The following is an 18,740-nucleotide window of genomic DNA, read 5'->3' as shown; positions in this document are numbered from 1 at the left end:
ATAAGCTCCATAAAAACTTTATTCTCAAAATAAGCGTCCGTACATCCAAACCTAGGTTTGGTATAAGTCGCTGTTACTAACATCGAATTTTTTTAAAAAATTTTTTTTTAAATTTTTAAATTTTTAAATTTTTAATTTTTTAATTTTTTTATTCGCTGTTAGTAACAGCGACTTAAATCTTCTTCATTATTTCAGTTACTTTCTCATTCCAACCTACGAGATTAAGGAGTTGACTGGTCGACTTAGGCTTTTATTTAATTTTCTTTTTTTTGATTTTCGCTATTAGTAACAGCGACATATACCAAGTCTAGGTTTCGATGTACAGACGCTTATTTTAGGAATAAAGTTTTCACGGAGCTTATTTTTGGAATAAAGTTGTTCAATGCTCTTATTTTTTTAAAATTTTCACCAAAGTGAAACTTGATTCGAACTATAGGTGGACGGTATCGATTCCAGGCTATGTTTTGGCAATTTGGGAGACAATTTCAGGGTGTTTAGCTGGTGGGTTGAGCGTATTAGACCATCGATTCAATATTTTATTTTATTTTGTTTTAATATAATGAAAAATTTATAAATAATAGTCTTAACTATTACTAATGGACTCAAAATACTCCAAACTATTATTTAATCCTATATATCCTTGAAAAGTGTAAGTTGTTGTTCAATTGTACGTAATCACCTTCAACCGTCATCGTTATCTTCTTGTTAATTGGTTCAATGTCCCCCTTTACCTTTGCTCTCGATGATGCAAATGTAATCATTAGCATCCAATATCCATGAATCATTATATTGCTTTGATCATCATTGTTCTATAGTTCTTGATAATTGAAACAACTAATAGAATAATTAGAGAGATTAAGAGAGACTACTTAAAGAGATTGATTACGTAATTAAAAGATAATTGCGTAATTAAAGAGAATAATTAGTGAAGACTAGAAGATGGTGTGGAATGGATGAATTAATCCTCCTATTTATAAAATAATTTGTAACGGCTATTTAGTGGTTCCAAAAAATCGATACGATAAATATGTCGATTTTGTTTTTAGAATCACTTTCCGAGTAGTTTGGTTCAGAGTAACTCGCCCCCTTACATCAAAAATAGCAATAATTGTCTCAATAAATATCAAAACTAAGAATATAGGAGTAATAACTTCAGTTTGATTTTAATATAATTTTAATTATGTACGTTATATTCAAATTACTTTGATTACTCTCTTTTATTTGCTTTTAACTTTTTCATTTATTTTTTTTTGCATAAAGTTGATATATTAATAAATTTTACATAGAGAAAAATCAAATATAACCTCTACTGACTATATTTTGACGTGCAAAATAAGAACAAATCTATATAATATACTAATGAAGAAACAATTAGGATATATCGACTTTACTTTAAAAATATCTCAAATAAAATATTTTTATACCTTGTAATAAAAAAACTTTTATACCTGTTATAGTTTATAACCACAAAAATATTTTCATGTCAATATAGTTTATACCTAAGACACAGTCACAATTATAAGTTATAACGTACGTATCAACTATTGTAAAACAAGAATTGAAAGGATATAATTCTAAGAGCAAAATCGAATATAAATGGAGAAAAATATATTTAATTTTGTGAACGACTACTAGAGTCGATCCTTTTATCATGATAGTATATGTAGCCACCTTATCAGAAGCATTAAAAGTTTAGTATAAAAGATGAAAGAAAAGCCTTTAGACCCTCAAATAATGAAAAAGAAGGTTTAAAAAAGTTTGAAAAACCAAGCACAACGATGGAGAACCAAAATCAAACAAGCATGAAGCAAGAGCACAACAAGCAATAAAGAAACCACTTACACGATGATACTTACTCTCTAGAGCTCACAAAAACCAAATTTTCAAAGATAGACTGTAATGGTGTTTTCTTAAAATCATTTTCTCTTTTTAGTACTAGTCTATAATATTTTAAAAAGACAATACATGTCACTAAAACAATAATAAATGTTCAGAATCTATCACCTGTCCTTGGCAATAGGTGCTCGCTCAAGTACTGTGCTTGCTTGTTCGAACACCTTGCTACGGGATCAAGTTTTGCTTCCTTCAAAGTTCTTATATCATTTCATCTCAATTTTTTCGCACTCTCATCATATCCCCCAATGGTGCAAGCCATTATTCAATCAACTTTTAGGTAATTATAATCACCTTCAACACTTAATGATTTTGTTACTTTTCCTAACAAGAGATAATGTATTTACATACAAATGTACGTATGTATACGTACATTTACAAGCACACTTTACAAATAAAGTAAGAGAGATGTTTGACTTATAATCTAATTTTATATAAATGTATCTAGTACAAGTGTACAACAATAATATCATTGATATTCTTCTCCTATACCCCTATCATGGATAATAGCTAAGAGTTCCCACAATATCAATGCAATATCCATCATCTACAGTATAAAATGTGTCGACAACGGTGCGTCTGTGTTTTCTTTTAGATCTTTTTGCTCCTATGCAGATATTTATCAAGATATTATGCCATATTATGTAGAATATCAACAAAAAGCTTGTTGAATATTCCAAATTATGAATTGCAACTTGTTATAATAAGCTTTAACTAACATTTTTATGGAGAGTTTCCTATGAGTAGAATTAAATACGATGATCATGATTTTTGATAGAGTATAAAAAGTATCGTGAGACTTAATATAATTATTAGCTTAAACTTTTTGATTATTTTGACTTTTTAATATAATATCAGTAGTCAATGACAAGAAGTCACATGTTTCAATCTCATTCAACCGTCATTTCTGATACAGTAAGATATTTAAAATTAGAAAAAAGACTGTGAAGAATACAACCTTTCGTTAATTTTCTTACAATAATACCAACTTTTGATTAATCATGAATAACCCCAACTTAAAAGGGTTTTTTTCCTAAAATAATATCAACTTTGGTTTATTAGCTAATTTACCAAATTTTTTGGTCATATAATCTTTAATAGTTTGATTTTTAACATGTTAGGGATATTTGAGGGAAACACCTTCGAAGTTGGTATTATTGTAGAAAAATAAGCAACATGTTATATTATTCATGTTAATTTTTCCTTAAATAGAAGTATTTGATAGAATAAAATATTTAAATTTATTATGTTAATATTCCTAGAATAAATCTAAATATTTTAATCTATCAAATATTTAATTATCCTACTCTATTAATATCAAAGTGGCACATTTAGCCTTATAGGAAGGACATCTGCTACTGTTAAATTAAGTTGGATTTATTGTGAATGCCAACATATTAATGGGAAAAAAATATGAGATGCACATTTAGTCTCCAATAGCTTATAAAGTATACACACCATCTTTAATTTATCGATGTGGGATATACCATCCCAATAGGCAATAGCTACATCCACCTGTCAAACGGCTATAATACGGTTCTCGTGAGGCGTTCAAGCTATAGTACTAGAACAGTTGGGGTATTCATATTATGAAATAGATTAGATCCAGCTAAATAGTTTCCCCACAGAAAGAAAGAGACGTCTGCCTTTTGGGGAAATAGACTACTGCGGTGGGGTTCCATCCAGCCCAAATTAGCTATATGCTAAAGAAGGAAGAAATAATTAGGGCATTTCAATTTGCATGCTTTAATTGCCTGTAAACTCAAACACATTCAATAACTTTTTTATATTAATAGCACATACGTTTATCCCGAAAAATAGATATTTTAGCTGTAATTAACATATAGTAATTGAGATACCAAAATAAGGAGGGAAATAGGGACTAAGTATTGTCAAGGAACAACCTCAATCAAAAGCTAAAGTTGATGGTTGATACCCTAAGATATGTTATGTTATATACTCTAACACACCTTTTACACGAGAACTCTTTAGACTAGAATTGTGGATGCAGCACATATCCTCTTCATACCTTGTGCCCACTTGAACATGACAGGTACACTACAATAAATTCAACTTTTCACGGCATTGTATTTAGTGATATTAAAAGAATGCCACTGATTTATATTTTTATTGTAATAATTGTTAGTTTTATTTTATGTTCCAATATAAAGTGATTTGATGACATTTTATTTGGCCTTTAGTGACATATGTAATTGTTATTATACTCTTTAGTGGCAATTTGGAGAAGAGGGCATTCATTGGCTAACTAACCTCTTTAACATTATTTAGAGGACACATAAGATGCTAGAAGAATGGAGGAATAGCACACTAATACCTTTGTTTAAAAACAAAAGCGATGCGCAAGTATGTGGAAACTATAGAGGTATCAAACTTCTAAGCCACACAATGAAATTGTGGGAAAGAGTGATAGAGAGGAGAATTAGATAGGAAACAGTGATTAGAGAGAACCAATTCAGTTTTATGCCAGGAAGGTCAATCATTGAAGCAATTCATATTTTGAGGAGACTGATGGAGAAATAGAGGGAGCGAAAGAAGGATCTGCATATGGTGTTGATTGACTTGGAGAAAGCGTATGATAGCATACCACGACGTGTCATCTAGGATAGCCTCAAGGCTAGAGGTATTTCTTCAGTGTACATTGAGGCTATACGGGATATGTATGACAGAGTTTCGACTAACATTCAAACACCGATGGGGATAACAGAGCCTTTTTCGGTTAAAGTTGGACTACACAGGGATCGGCTTTAAGCTCTTTCATTTTTACTGTCATTATGGAAGAGATTTCTAAATCTATTTGAGAGATGGTACCATGGTACATGTTATTCCTGACGACATAGTGCTGGTAGCAGAAACTAAAGAGGATGTTAGTAATAAATTGGATGAGTGGAGGAAAGCTTTAGAAGGTAAAGGGTTGCGCATTAGTCGTACGAAGACCGAGTATTTGCGCTGTGACTTTAGTGGGACATCACAAGTAGGTGAACCAGAGGTGTTAATTGATGAAGCAATTGTGAAAAGTACAACCAAGTACAAATATTTACGATTGATCATTCAAAGGGATGGGGAGATTGACGGAGATGTAAATCACCGTATACATGCAGGTTGGCTCAAGTGGCGTGTAGCCACCGCTGTGCTATGTGATAGGAAATTCTCAAGCAAGTTAAACGGAAAATTCTACCGAGCGGCAATCAGACCTGCTCTGCTATATGGGACCGAATGTTGGCTTGTAAAGAAGATTTTTGAACATAAGATGAAAGTTACAGAAATGCGTATGTTGCGGTGGATGTGTGGGCACACATTAATGGATCGAATGAGGAACCAAGATGAAACAACCCAAACCAGCATAAACATTATAATAATACTGTCTACAAATCACAGTGGAAGACTTATAGAAGCCTGGGCTGAATCCGACCTGTGGCTCGATAGATGCAGCAAACCAATATTAGAATGTTTAAAACTTTTTGCATGATTAAGTAAATACTATATACAAAAACATTATAAAATTATTACAATTTAATTTTAAAAAATCGTCTCCACAGCTGAGCTAACATGAAAATGGATCTATCTCCCATAAGGGATAGGCCCTATCAAAGACTGTCAACAATTGAATTGTTGAGTAATCCAACAAACTATTATATTTATATACAAGTCATTAATAAACATCTCCAACTTAATTTTTTGCTCATTTGGTATCTCCTTATAAAACATTAATTTATCAAAACCTAAACTCTTTTAAAAGACCGTTTGATATCGATATAAATACGACTAAGAACCTTTGATTCATAGTGAATCAAAATACGGCTATAACTTTACAAGTTTATAGCGAAAAACAAAATACGGCTATTACTTTACAATTCAATAGCGAAACAATACGACAAATGAAACATATGATTTCATTTGCGAAACAAACAAAACTTTATATACCAAACGTATTTATTCAAATCTCATATTAAAACAATGATATAACAACACTTAAAAACATGGGAATATATGGACCGTCAGGAAGTAGGCTTGATCTAAATTCTGAGAATACGGGTGATCGTCATCACTGAAAATACGGTTCTTGCATGAATGAAACGGGATCGGGGGCTCGAGACCGATCCGAATAACCATTACCTATTATCAAGCTGTAGGATTTCACAATAATCCGGGTATAGATATCTGTTGCCAATTCCCAAAACAGACATTTTTCAATGTCGAATATTTTTATCATAAAACAAAACAATAATTCACTTGATTTTCTTTGAAATCAACAATCATTACTTAAAATACAAATCAATTCATCATCAACTATCAACATGTAAGAACTTGAGATACTATCAATGGAGTTTAACTAATTTTACACCAATCTTAAATCTCAATATCCAACTTATATCATATCCAAATAATATCAACTAATCAAATACCCAATTGATACTTATGTTCCCAAATTTTATACTTGAACCAAGTACCCATTTTAATCAAATAAGGACCCATAACTCAACAATACCAATCAATAAAACTCAATTGAATAATAAAATAATAACCCTAAACACTTGATAAAAGGAGTACTCGATTTGAACCCCAACTTTAATTATGAACAAGTAAATCCAAAATGCTATTTTCGGATTTTTAGGATACGCTGTTAGTACTTTGGGCATAACTCTCTCATACGAAATTATTTTGGGTTGATTCAAGTGCTTACACGACCGCGACTCGGAGTTCTATAAATCTTATGAAGACACCAGAACTCAAAAACTATCAAAACTACCCCAAAAATGACCAAAATAGAACGCTCAGTTTCTGAAGTTAATTTTCAATATCCAAAATACTAAATTTTATATTAGAAACCAAATAACTCTAATAACCAATACTAATCAATACTAACAACAACCCTATTACTAATTAAATCCATATACTCATCTTAAATTCAAGTTGATACTTAAATTTAAATCAAAGACCCAAATTGAATCCACAAATACTAAACTACTTTAAAACATTCAATTTATACATAAATAGAATAGTTTGTGGGTTACCTTAATCACCATTGAAGGACACACATGTAAGCTTCAAAAGACATGGGTGAACTAGCTAACTTCAACACAATATTTAATCACCATTGAAGAACCTTCCAACTTTCAATCTTGAACTTTAATTTGAGTCACAAAATCCCTAATTTGATCTTGATAGATGAATCCTAGTTCTCGTTTCTTCAATTAACCCAAATTTTACACTTGAATTGATATAAACCCTAACCTTATTAATGATTGGAACTTGATGATACTTAATCAATTTGCTTCTAATAACTTAGAGCTTTTGATAATCAAAGCAATTGGAGTTGAATTCTGAATTTTGGTGTGTTTTGGAGTAGAAATCGTGATTCCATATATAAGATGGTGATGATATCTCTATGAAGTAGGAGTAATTTTAGTTCTCTGCAAAAGGAAGTGAAGGATGATGATTCCTGATAATGAGTATTGAGGTTTAAGAAGGGGTGGGTTAGTAAATAGATTGACACATCCTCTGAATGACTTATGCATCATTTTCATCTATTTTCAATTACGTTCAGTTTTCTTTGTATTACTTACTTCGATCTCAAATTAAATACGACTAATATCCTTAAGTAATAAAATATAATTCTGAGTCCCAATAAAATAACATACTTAAAATTTAATACCCAAATTAACTTAATAATTACCATTAATTAAGCGGCTAATTTAAGGGCTATTTCACAAGAGTTTAGAGACAAACTAGGGGTAGCCCCTATTTCTGGGAAAATGCGTGAAAATAGATTAAGGTGGTGTGAACATGTGCAGAGAAAGACTTTCGACGCCCCTGTGAGGAGGGTAGAAAGTATTATAGTGGAGGGTAAGAGGAGTCGAGGAAGACCTAGGAGAACTTAGAATGAATAAATAAGAGTTGACTTGCATGAGTTAAAACTCTCTGAGAGCCTGACTAGGGATAGGGGTAGTTGGAGGCGTCATATACATGTTTTAGACTACTGATGTCCTTTTAGATTACTTTTTGGTGTTCTTGCCCTCTTGCTTCTCTCGTTTCTTTTATTATTAGTTTTTTTGTTTTCTTATTTTTTGTAGTTGGTTTTACTTATTTATTTTATTTATAGGCATTTAATTTATCTTTCATGTGTAGTTATTTCTCTTTATCTTTCTCGAGTCGGGGGACTCCTTTGGCCGTGCTCTCCTTTATGGGATATGAGTTGTCGCCGTCCTTTCCTCCCCAAACCCTGTCCATAGTTTTTCTATGAGCGAGATACACTGGGTAGGATGATAATGATGGTGATGTCACTAGACTTTATGTTGCGAAAAGCTTTAGTATGATTTTTTATTATGCTGTTAAAGAGTCTAATAAATATTATTAAATCCACTATGTATGTTATTAGAAATTTAAAATAGTGACATTTAAATTAAATGTCGCTAAATATATCCCACTAAAAATTTTTTTGTTGTAATAGTAGTTGAGATTTGTTACTGATATCATATTAAGAAACCAACTCAAACAAAAGCTCCTTAACCTGATAGTTGAACCCCACGTTATATTATAAACTCAAACAAGAAGATTACATAAATCAAATAGATCTTTTGATAGGTTGACAACAAAAATGTTATACATTCTCTAGACTTTTAATTTAAAGTTAAATGAACTTTTCAAGTGTAGCATAGTAAATAATAAGGTAAAATGAGTACCACTTAAAATTTACAATACACAAATCCATGACATTGCCATGCTTTGAATGAGATAAGATTCAATTCTTATGTTATTTATATCAATTATTGATGATATAATATTTTCATTAATCAACACTTTAATATTTAAAATGGTGGTTAAAATGTCCAAAAATTTCTATGATTTTTGATACGTTATACTTTTTAAAGTAAAGAAACATGAGAAATAGTTGTCTTAAATAAAAGTAAAATATGTCCATATCAAAAAAAGAAGTTAATATCATCCATTTTAAAACCCAAATGGGCTATTCCAACTGCCATTGTATACTAGGATGAAATCCCACTTACAGAACAAGTTATTAATGGGTTTCTATACCTTATGATTCTCCTTTGATGATTATAATTGGTACCTGAGCAAATTGTTTGACTGGACAATTTGCATTGCTAACTAACTACGATTGTGCTGACAATCTTCTCATATAAAGTCTTGACCATGAACAATAAGAAATGCCCTAAAGGGTTCAGGCCTTCACGATTCATAGATTCAGCTCAAGGGTGAGTGTATGGACTATGGTCTCAAACCCAAGGGAGAGATCATTATATACATGTGAATATATGGTAGAATAACTTTTTAGTATTGTATATAACAAATTATGGACCCTTAATCATTAGCACAAGTTTTTGGTTGAGTTGGTTTCTTAATATGATATCAGATCATCGTAAAAAGAGATAACGGATTCGAATCTCAATCATCCTTACTTAAAGTTGAATATTGAGCGCCTGTTCGAATCTTTGACCCCCTAGAAGGCTATTTATTATTGGATATGTCAACATAGCCCATGTCATTCAATTAAATATGAAGACAAAATTAAATGTACGTGGGCTGCAAAAATTGCCAAGTCTATGCATATGTTTTTATAAATTGATCATGCTAACAGAGTGAAACCACATGTGCGCTGCGAAATTTGCCAAACTTACACATTCATAAATTCATTATCATGACAAGGATTAGTCCATATTGTTGCCAAACTCGTACAGGTCATTAGGGTGCAACTTGAACAAGTCTATTATGAGACTTGAACAACTAATTTTGGAATTCAATTCCTCTTTCTCTAAAGTATATATGGTTTAGGATGATGCATCAAATATTCTCTAATATTAGTCGTGGAAGTTTATATATGAGTTGATATGTCAAATTAATTAGTGGTCTAATATGTTAAAGCAAGTGCCAATAATCTTAATAACGACGTTAACTTTAAACATTTAATCGAACATGCTTTGTCTTGTACTTTAGAGGGGGTCGATAAAGATGTGTCGAATATGGATGGTTTAAGGTTTGGAACGGTTGATGAGAGTTGTTTGATCAAAGCAACAGGAAGATCAACAGACTACTTTGGATTCTGTTTTCGTCAGAATATGAAGTGACTATGCAATTATGTGGTGCATTACTCTATTGTTTATTGTAATGTTTATTGTCATAGTTAATTAGGATGTTAATTGAGTTGTTAAATGTGAGTTTATGGTCATTTATGAGGGAATACTAAGAGTGATGAATATTTTGCCTATAAATAGGATTTATCACTCATAGTAACATTCACCACAAACACACATATTGTTGAGAGGGCTATTGCATTGTTAGAAGCTTGAGAGTGTTCTTACTTTGCTTTAGTATTTGTGGTCTTGAGAGATTGTTCTCAAGATAAGGGAGGTTTATTATACTTGTAATTGTTGAATTCATTATAATAAACTATATTTGAGGTGGAGGTATTCAAGATACCTCATAAACACTTGTGTTCTCTTTTACATTATATTTTTCATTTGTTTTTATTGTTGAACCTCTTTGAGGCTTGCGCTTTCATAATATAGTGATATTCCATAAAAAATATTGTTCTTTAAATCTTGCTTTATATGACCATTATGCACTATTCATCGGTAAAACTTGATTCTTATATTGTTATTTTATAAGTTAAAATATAATTATACGATATCTTGTTTGAATTGTCTCAATCTAAAATATATTAATTTGTAGTTTTCATAATTTGTTGATAAACATAAGTAGAGATATTAATAATTAAAACGATTAATGTTGTGAATGGGAAAAGTAAAAAGTTAAATGGTGTAAGATTTAAAGAAGAAATGTAGTATTTGTTATTATATTTGTGAAAAGAATGTGAAACTGAAGACCGTGAAGGTGATGATATTGCTATTTTTACATTTTTTTCTCTGTTATACATTTGGTAATTGAATTTGTTCGTGATCTTTGAAACCAAATGATAGTATTACCCGAAACTTCTGAAATCAAGATATTAATTAACTAAAGATTGCGACTTTAGGATATCTTATATGCCTAATACTGCATGCTTGAAGATAATGAGATTGCGTGGATGGACTCAATACTTATTTACCGAACATTCAAAATGGAAAACAAAAGCTAATAAAAAAGTCATTTGCCAAACACTTAATTCAGTGAATTTTAACATACATGTTGACTTTTAATATTTTTTAAACAAAAAGTTAACCAAAATTATTAATAATAATTAAATCATTAGATATTCGGCTCATAACAACTATAGTTCGACTGTTACGGTCTATAAGGAGGGATAGAAGACAAGAAGTTGAGAAACTATACTCTATCTAATCAAATATCCACGCAATATGAAGTATATATTAAGTAATACCATTAACTTCATCTCTTGGGACCAAACACACTTGGCTGCAATATAATGCTTGGTCCCGTCTCCATGATCTTATTACCTATGATACGCGGCAATGATCTACACCTGATACGACGTAAGAGTTATTTTAATTAGTATACTGTATACGTAGGGTAACTTCCTACTATCGTATATTAACAATTAGAACACAATTTTATCAGCATGGAAATTCTTATTTACAGCTCTTAATATATTCCATGGATAATGAAGTTGATAGTTTATTGGATCTTATTTGGTATTAGAACAAGATCCGAAATTTACGGCAGGACCACACAATCCAATTACTCGGCATATCTGGAAATTTGGGTAGTAATACTTTTATACCAAGAATGCCTACTAGGATTCTATACGCTATGTTTAATTGCTTTTGCCATTAGTATAATACTCCTGAAAACCAAGAAAAGGAAAGAAAATGATATACAACAAATTTAACTTTTCGTGATATTAGATTTAGTGACGTTGAAAAAATGCCACTGATTTATATTTTTAGTGTAACAATTGTTGGTTTTTATTTTACGTTCAACTATAAAGTGATTTAGTGACACTGTATTTGACCTTTAGTGACATATGTAATTGTTAGTTTAGTCTATATTGACATTTGTTAGAAATGTCACTAGATCCTATGTCGCGAAAAGATTTAGTATGGTTTTTTTATTATGCTGTTAAAGGGTCTAATAAATGTTATTAAATCCACTATATATACTATTAGAAATTTAAAGTGGTGGCATCTTAATTAAATGTCGCTAAATATATTTCATTAGAAACCAATTATATTTTAGTGATGGATAAAATAGGAGTTGTATGAGAAAAATATGTAGATAAAATGAAAAAAATAAATTAGATGTCTTATTAATAATAAAAGATAAAATGCATATTATGACCCAAAAATAAGAAATATAGAAAACTTTATAGGATGAAATAAAATAAAAAATATAGCAAAAATCATTAGATAAGGGAGCTAGTGGTATGAATTAAGACCACATTAATTCGTAAAACGTTTGCTTAAGGACAAAAATAGGCTATTTTTTAACCAAAACATTTCACCTCATTCCTAGAAGCTTATTATCAGAGCAGACAAACAGTATCCAATTATTTGATCACCTGAGAATTGGTTATCAAATTGGGGACCGGGACACTATCTGTTGTTATTGTATAATCAAAAAGCTATATAAAGGTATGCCTATATTTATCAAATTATTAATCATCAAAAAGCATTAAGAAATAGCACATTGTATCAAATATATTGCATCCTATTCTTGGTATAAAATATAAAGGAATAAACTTTAGGAAAAAATCCGAGATTAATAATTTAATTTTTCACCTGTTTCTTTGTTGGGCATGATTTTAATTTTTGATTATTTTTTGATAAACCAACCTTTACCCTTAATTTGTTGTCTAACATATTAATAGGATATGCTGATATCAAACTAAGGGTAAAGGTTGAATTATTATAAAATAAAATGTTGTGTTGATAGCAAACTAAGAGCAAAGGTTGAATTATTAAAAAATAATTCAAAAATAATATTATTTCATAGTGGATGAGTAAATGATTGGATTATTAATATACAATTTTACTAAATTTCATTAGTTTTTTTTGAAAAATTATTATCAAATGATTTAATGGACCACTTCAATTCTTGCAACAATCTGGGAAAAAAAAAATGTAATTTTAAACAATTATTTTTGCTTGAACCTCGTCAATATGTTTTAACGAAAACTACTTAGAGTTTTAGTTAAAATGCAATGTTTTGACAAAACATATGACAAAAAGAATTATGATTTGCTTATACTTAATTTCATTTCAGTTTCGAGACCGTCTTTTGTAAAGACGCCTCTTAAGGAGCCCAACCCATATCTGATAATTCATTTTAAAAAAAAACCTGCTACTTTACAAAAGTAAAGCGCGGGTATTGTGCTTGGGAATTGAAAACATCTAATTATTAACTACCTCTTCCAAAACAATATACAACCTGGATTATGGATACATCGGTTTTTTCATCTCTCTTTTACAACCTTCAACTGTATCCTCCTCTTGATGCTTGAACTTGATTGTGGGTTTTTTTTTTTTTAAAAAAAAAATTAAGTTTCATCAATGGTGGAAAACACTAATGTTGAAGACGACAACAATATCTACTATTTGGGGAAAGTAATAAAAGCAATTGTGGTTTCTTCTGATTTTTTTTAAAACTTAAGATTCATCAATAGTGGAAAACAGTGATGTTGAAGAAAACACCTATGACTAATTTTTGGAGAATTGTAATAAAAGCATTTGTGGTTATAAATTCATATATTTGGGGATATAACCAAAATATAATTGGTATTATAATTATAAACATTTGACATAGGTTGATGTAGTTGGGAGTATATCATTGTGTAGTAACATAATATATTTGAGGTTATAATATGATATATTTGAAATTATAACATAATATATTTGGGGTTATAACAACATATATTTAAGGTTATAATATAATATATTTGGTGTTAAAACAACATATATTTGAGGTTATAGCATAATATATTTTGGGGTTATAACAACATATATTTAGGGTTATAACATAATATATTTTGTGTTATAAGAACATATATTTGTAGTTACACCATAATATAATTGGTATTATAACTATGAACATTTGACATAGATTGATGTAGATGAGAGTATAACATTGTGTAATGTGAGTTATATCATTTTTAATTGGTTTTATTACGTAATGTAGTGGGAGTATAACATTGTTTCGTTGGGGTTATAACATAGTTTAATTGAGGTTCTAACATAGTTTATTAGAGGTTATAACATAGTTTAATTGTGATTATTACATTGTTTGGTTAGGGTATAACATTATAATTATTTAGTTGGGATTATAACATTACTTTATAAATCCAAATAAAATAAACTATACACAATTATAAACACAAATACATATTATTATAAACCCATATATACAATATTATAAATCCAAATACACAATATTATAAATTTAAATAAACATTATTATAATTCCAACATAATCTCAAATATGAATACATAACAATACGACAGATACCACTATTATAAACCTAAATACACAATATTATAAATTCAAATACACACTATTATAACTCCAACTACTATAAGCCCTTTGTTTGGTGGGTACTTAATTAGCCTTAATTAGCCACCTTTGACTGTTGAGGGTTGTCATTTTGATCCTTAGAAGGAAACTTTGTGATTTTTTTTGCGAATACAGAAGCCAAAACAGCATCATCACTTATCTTTTCAATTTTTTAAACCCTAAAATCAAGAATAAGTAAAATCGAAAAATAAACAAATTTAAAATACTAAATATTAAACAATAAACTTTAATTAGGCTAAAACACCAACCTACATTCCTTCTTTAGTCTCAATTTTGTTGTCTTCTTCAACATCATTGTTTTTTTACCATTAGTGAAGCTTAAATAAAAAAAACCACAGGATTGTAATTCCATCTAATATATAACACAATCAACCCCAAAAAAATAAAAATGAAAGTTTTAAAAAAGAAAATGGTGAAGATGAAGCACCAAACTTAATACCGAAATACGAAAATGGTGAAGATGATACAACAATGGTGAAGTTATTAAAGTAAAAAATTAATAGCTTGATACGCAAATGAAAAGGATAAAATTCTAATACATACCTTTGATGAAAACCACAAATGGTGAAGATGAGACAAAGAATTGAAGCACGACAATGAAAAAGCTTGAGATAAAAAATGGAGAAGTTGAGAAAAAGAAACTGAAAGCAAGTGAAATTCCATGAGAAGTTGAAATGGAAGTTCAGTGCTTTGGGAAAATTCATTGATTTTGTCAGGCAAAAAAATTGAAATGGAAGTTGAAAAGTTATATGGGAGTGATAAAGAAACGCGCATGAGACCATTTCTTTATTATTTTTATTTTTTAAAAATTTGAAACATGGGTCAGCCCATATTTAAGAGGTCTTTTGTAAAGACCGTCTCAACTAAGAATTTTTGACATCCTTTTTACTAATTTTAAATATGATTCTCCCCTTGTTTGGAGGTTGATGAGACTTTTGTGTCTACATTGGAATTTCATCATCTTACTAATTATTTTTATTATTTCCAAAATTAAGTGTAACTAAATAAACTATGGAGATCATTACTTAAGGGCTGTCTAATTTGCTGATATTTCAAGTAGGTAATAAAAATAAATAACAAACATTGTTTCTATTTTGTTTATTTGATATGAAAATTAACAAAATTGGTTATCATGTGGTATTTCAATCTGTTACTTTGTTATTACCCAACCATATTTCCCTTAATTGAAAAAAGTTGAGATCATTACACTCATTAATTCAACAACAAAACCTACCCTCACCGGCCATCGTCTACCGCCGCCATGACAACTATCGTTTGCACCGAAGTTCTTGAAGATTCAGTAATTTCTTGAACAATTAATCAAGATTTTCAAATTCAATCTTCTCTTAACATATCCCTATTCAATTGTTAAAGAAAAACAAAAATTGAAGAACACGGAGTACTAAAATATGGTATTAAAATAGAGGTGAATTTAGGAGAAAGAAAGTAAATCTAAAATCTTTAAGTGAGAGGAGAGAATAAAAGAGAAAATGAACAAAAGTATGGTGGAAAGGGGTGCATTGGATAAGGTATGAAAGGTCTCGATCAATGCAAGAGAGTGCACAAAAGAGCTTTGGGTTATGTCTTGAACGAAGCAAGGCACAAGTGAAAGAAGTCCTCGAACAAGGCACGGGGCAACAAAACACAATAGCGGGCAACGTACAGCCGTTGGTCCAAGGGCAAAATCTGCTCTTTCAAACGATCTGTAAAAGGGGCTGATTCGTGCGTCGTTTGCTTGGAGATTAACTTCTAACTTGTCCTAGGTTTATTTTAAATATATGGACACTTATGTTTATTGTTTTTCTGTTCTTACTATGTTTTTAAATACTTTTTACATTTTTAACTATTTTTGGGGTTCAAGCTATTCTCTTTCATAATTGGAATTTCTACTATTTTTTTTGAGTTGTTGTCATGTCATTTGGTCAATTTAGGACGGTATCATTCAGTTTGATCAAATTTTAGCTAGGCTAAATTTTGGTTGTATGCAGTACGTGATGGGTCATTCCGGGTCAAATCGATTGACAGTTAATTACAAATTGATTTAAATATGAGAGCATTTTAAGCTTTATAGTGCAAACTCAAAAGAAAAAATGGACTAATAGTTTTTGTTGCTTTCATATTGATCAGTTAAGAGTAAAATTATTGAAGATTTACACATAATAATTATACGTATATATTTGCTATGCAAATAAGGATATAGATGTTTACAAATTAACTAATTGCATAATTGAGGAGATTATGGCTTAATGTACATGTATATAAAACAAATATTTAAAAGTTATGGTTAGGATTCTGGATTGAGTGGGTAAATTTTGCAATTTGTCGGCGAGAATAACATTTAGTTACCCTAATGCTTTAAGTGATCGATTTAATTGTTAAATTATGTTGGACTTATTGTGAATGTTAATATTTTATCGTGAAAATACGAGGTGCACAAACTTTATAAGTCAAGGAAATAATATATCATCCCGAGACCATATGACAATTGAAACAAGGACTACAATAACTTATAAAATATTCACATCATCTTCAATTTGTCGATGTGGGATAAACTATCCCAATATCGATTAAGCGGGATTAAAAGTCTCGATGCATGCAAACTTATTTTTGGTTGATCCTTAAATGCAAATTGAGGAAGTTTCCCAGCTTCACCTTCATATTCTTGTCCTACTCATTAGTCATTACTCTGTTAATGAAAGACAGAAATTGAGCGAGTCACATTCGCCATGTAATAACTCTAATGGCAATCTAATTTCACGGTCGCTTCCTTGTTTTTGGAGTCATTGTTGTGCGTAAAAGATTAAACATGAGTAATTATGATAAAAGATTTTCCAGAGAGGCTAACTTAATATCAATCTGAGAAGAATTGTTTATGCTAGATAGTTATCTGGCAACATTCGTCTGGAAAGGGCAAAAAAGAATTTTACACGAGTGAAATAATATTAATACATGGGAAGTTCACGAGTAGCTGGGAGACACCTGTCAACTATAGAGAAGCCTTTTAAAGTAGCAGGACACATGTCCAAAGGAAAAGCAAAGAATGAGATACAATAGAATTAATGAGGGATCGACACGTCAAGAGCAAGTACAGTGGCATACAAAAAGTTATAGGAATTAGAAAAATTCAGAAGAATGTTTTTCAAACACAATCATGAGCTATAAATACGGATGAAAGAGCACATAAATGAAGTAACTTGAATTCTCCATCATTAAGAGAATAACATAAGAGAACTCAAAGTAATTTACTGTTAAAGAAGTTATTACGACTGAACTTCAAGGACCTACTTTGATTTTCAGTAGGATATTAATAACATAACTACAAATTCTAAGAGTAATTATAAATTATTCTGATCAATCTTCAAACGAACCTTAGTCCATATATTCAAAAGATCTCACGTCTAAATAAGTTCTAAGTAGTAATCCACCTTGTAGCCACAGTGCTCCTGGAGGGACCTATTAGGCAAACTTGTCTTATACTGTTACTGATTTGGGCGTCGTAGTAGATCCCCGGAAAAACATTCTGGACCCTGCTAACCCCTTGTAGCTTTTTGTAGGAGACATTATCTTCTTAAAAGATCATTCAGCACAACTTGACAAAAAATTTAAAATAAGACTTTTATCAGCACTTGGGTTCATTAATCAAATATTAATCAAGCACTTAAATTCACGGTTAATTGTTCCATAAATAAAAAACAGGAACAATTGTATGTTCTCCTTTTTAAAGGCATTGGATCTACACAAAAGTTTGTCTGCCGCTGGTGCTCTCAATAAGGAGATCAATCAATGTGTTATTAAAGGGGACAATTCATCACTCATAAAGGACATAAATTAAAGCTGCTACAAGGCAATTCAAGGTTAAAAAGTTCGGATTTTGAAATATCTTCGTTTTATTATACTTGTTACTGATAATAATATTTTTCTCACACAATATGTCACAATCGATTGTAAGAATTTTAGAATAAAATAGTAATACGTAAAAAGAAAAATTGACATCAATAATCCACTCTTTTACCTATTCGTTTTAAATAATCCTGTTTTTGGATTATCTTTTTTTAATTCAATCTTTGCCCTTAATTTGATGTCAATATACTTATAGGGTATGATGATAGCAAGTTAAGGACAAATGTTAAGAAACTAAAATAATATGCTAACAACAAACTAAAGTAAAACATAAAATATTAAAAAATAATTAAAAAGTAGAATTATTCACAACACATGGGTTTTATATTGGATTACTAATATTAATTTTCTTAAAAATAAAATGCGAGATTTGTGAAAACATAGTAAAAAGGTAAGATTTTTATCTTTTCAAACAAAATTAAAAATTTTATAAATTGAATTTT

Source organism: Amaranthus tricolor, chromosome 1, assembly GCF_026212465.1.
Source record: "Amaranthus tricolor cultivar Red isolate AtriRed21 chromosome 1, ASM2621246v1, whole genome shotgun sequence".
NCBI lineage: Eukaryota > Viridiplantae > Streptophyta > Magnoliopsida > Caryophyllales > Amaranthaceae > Amaranthus > Amaranthus tricolor.
Note: the sequence above shows the minus strand (reverse complement) of the source record.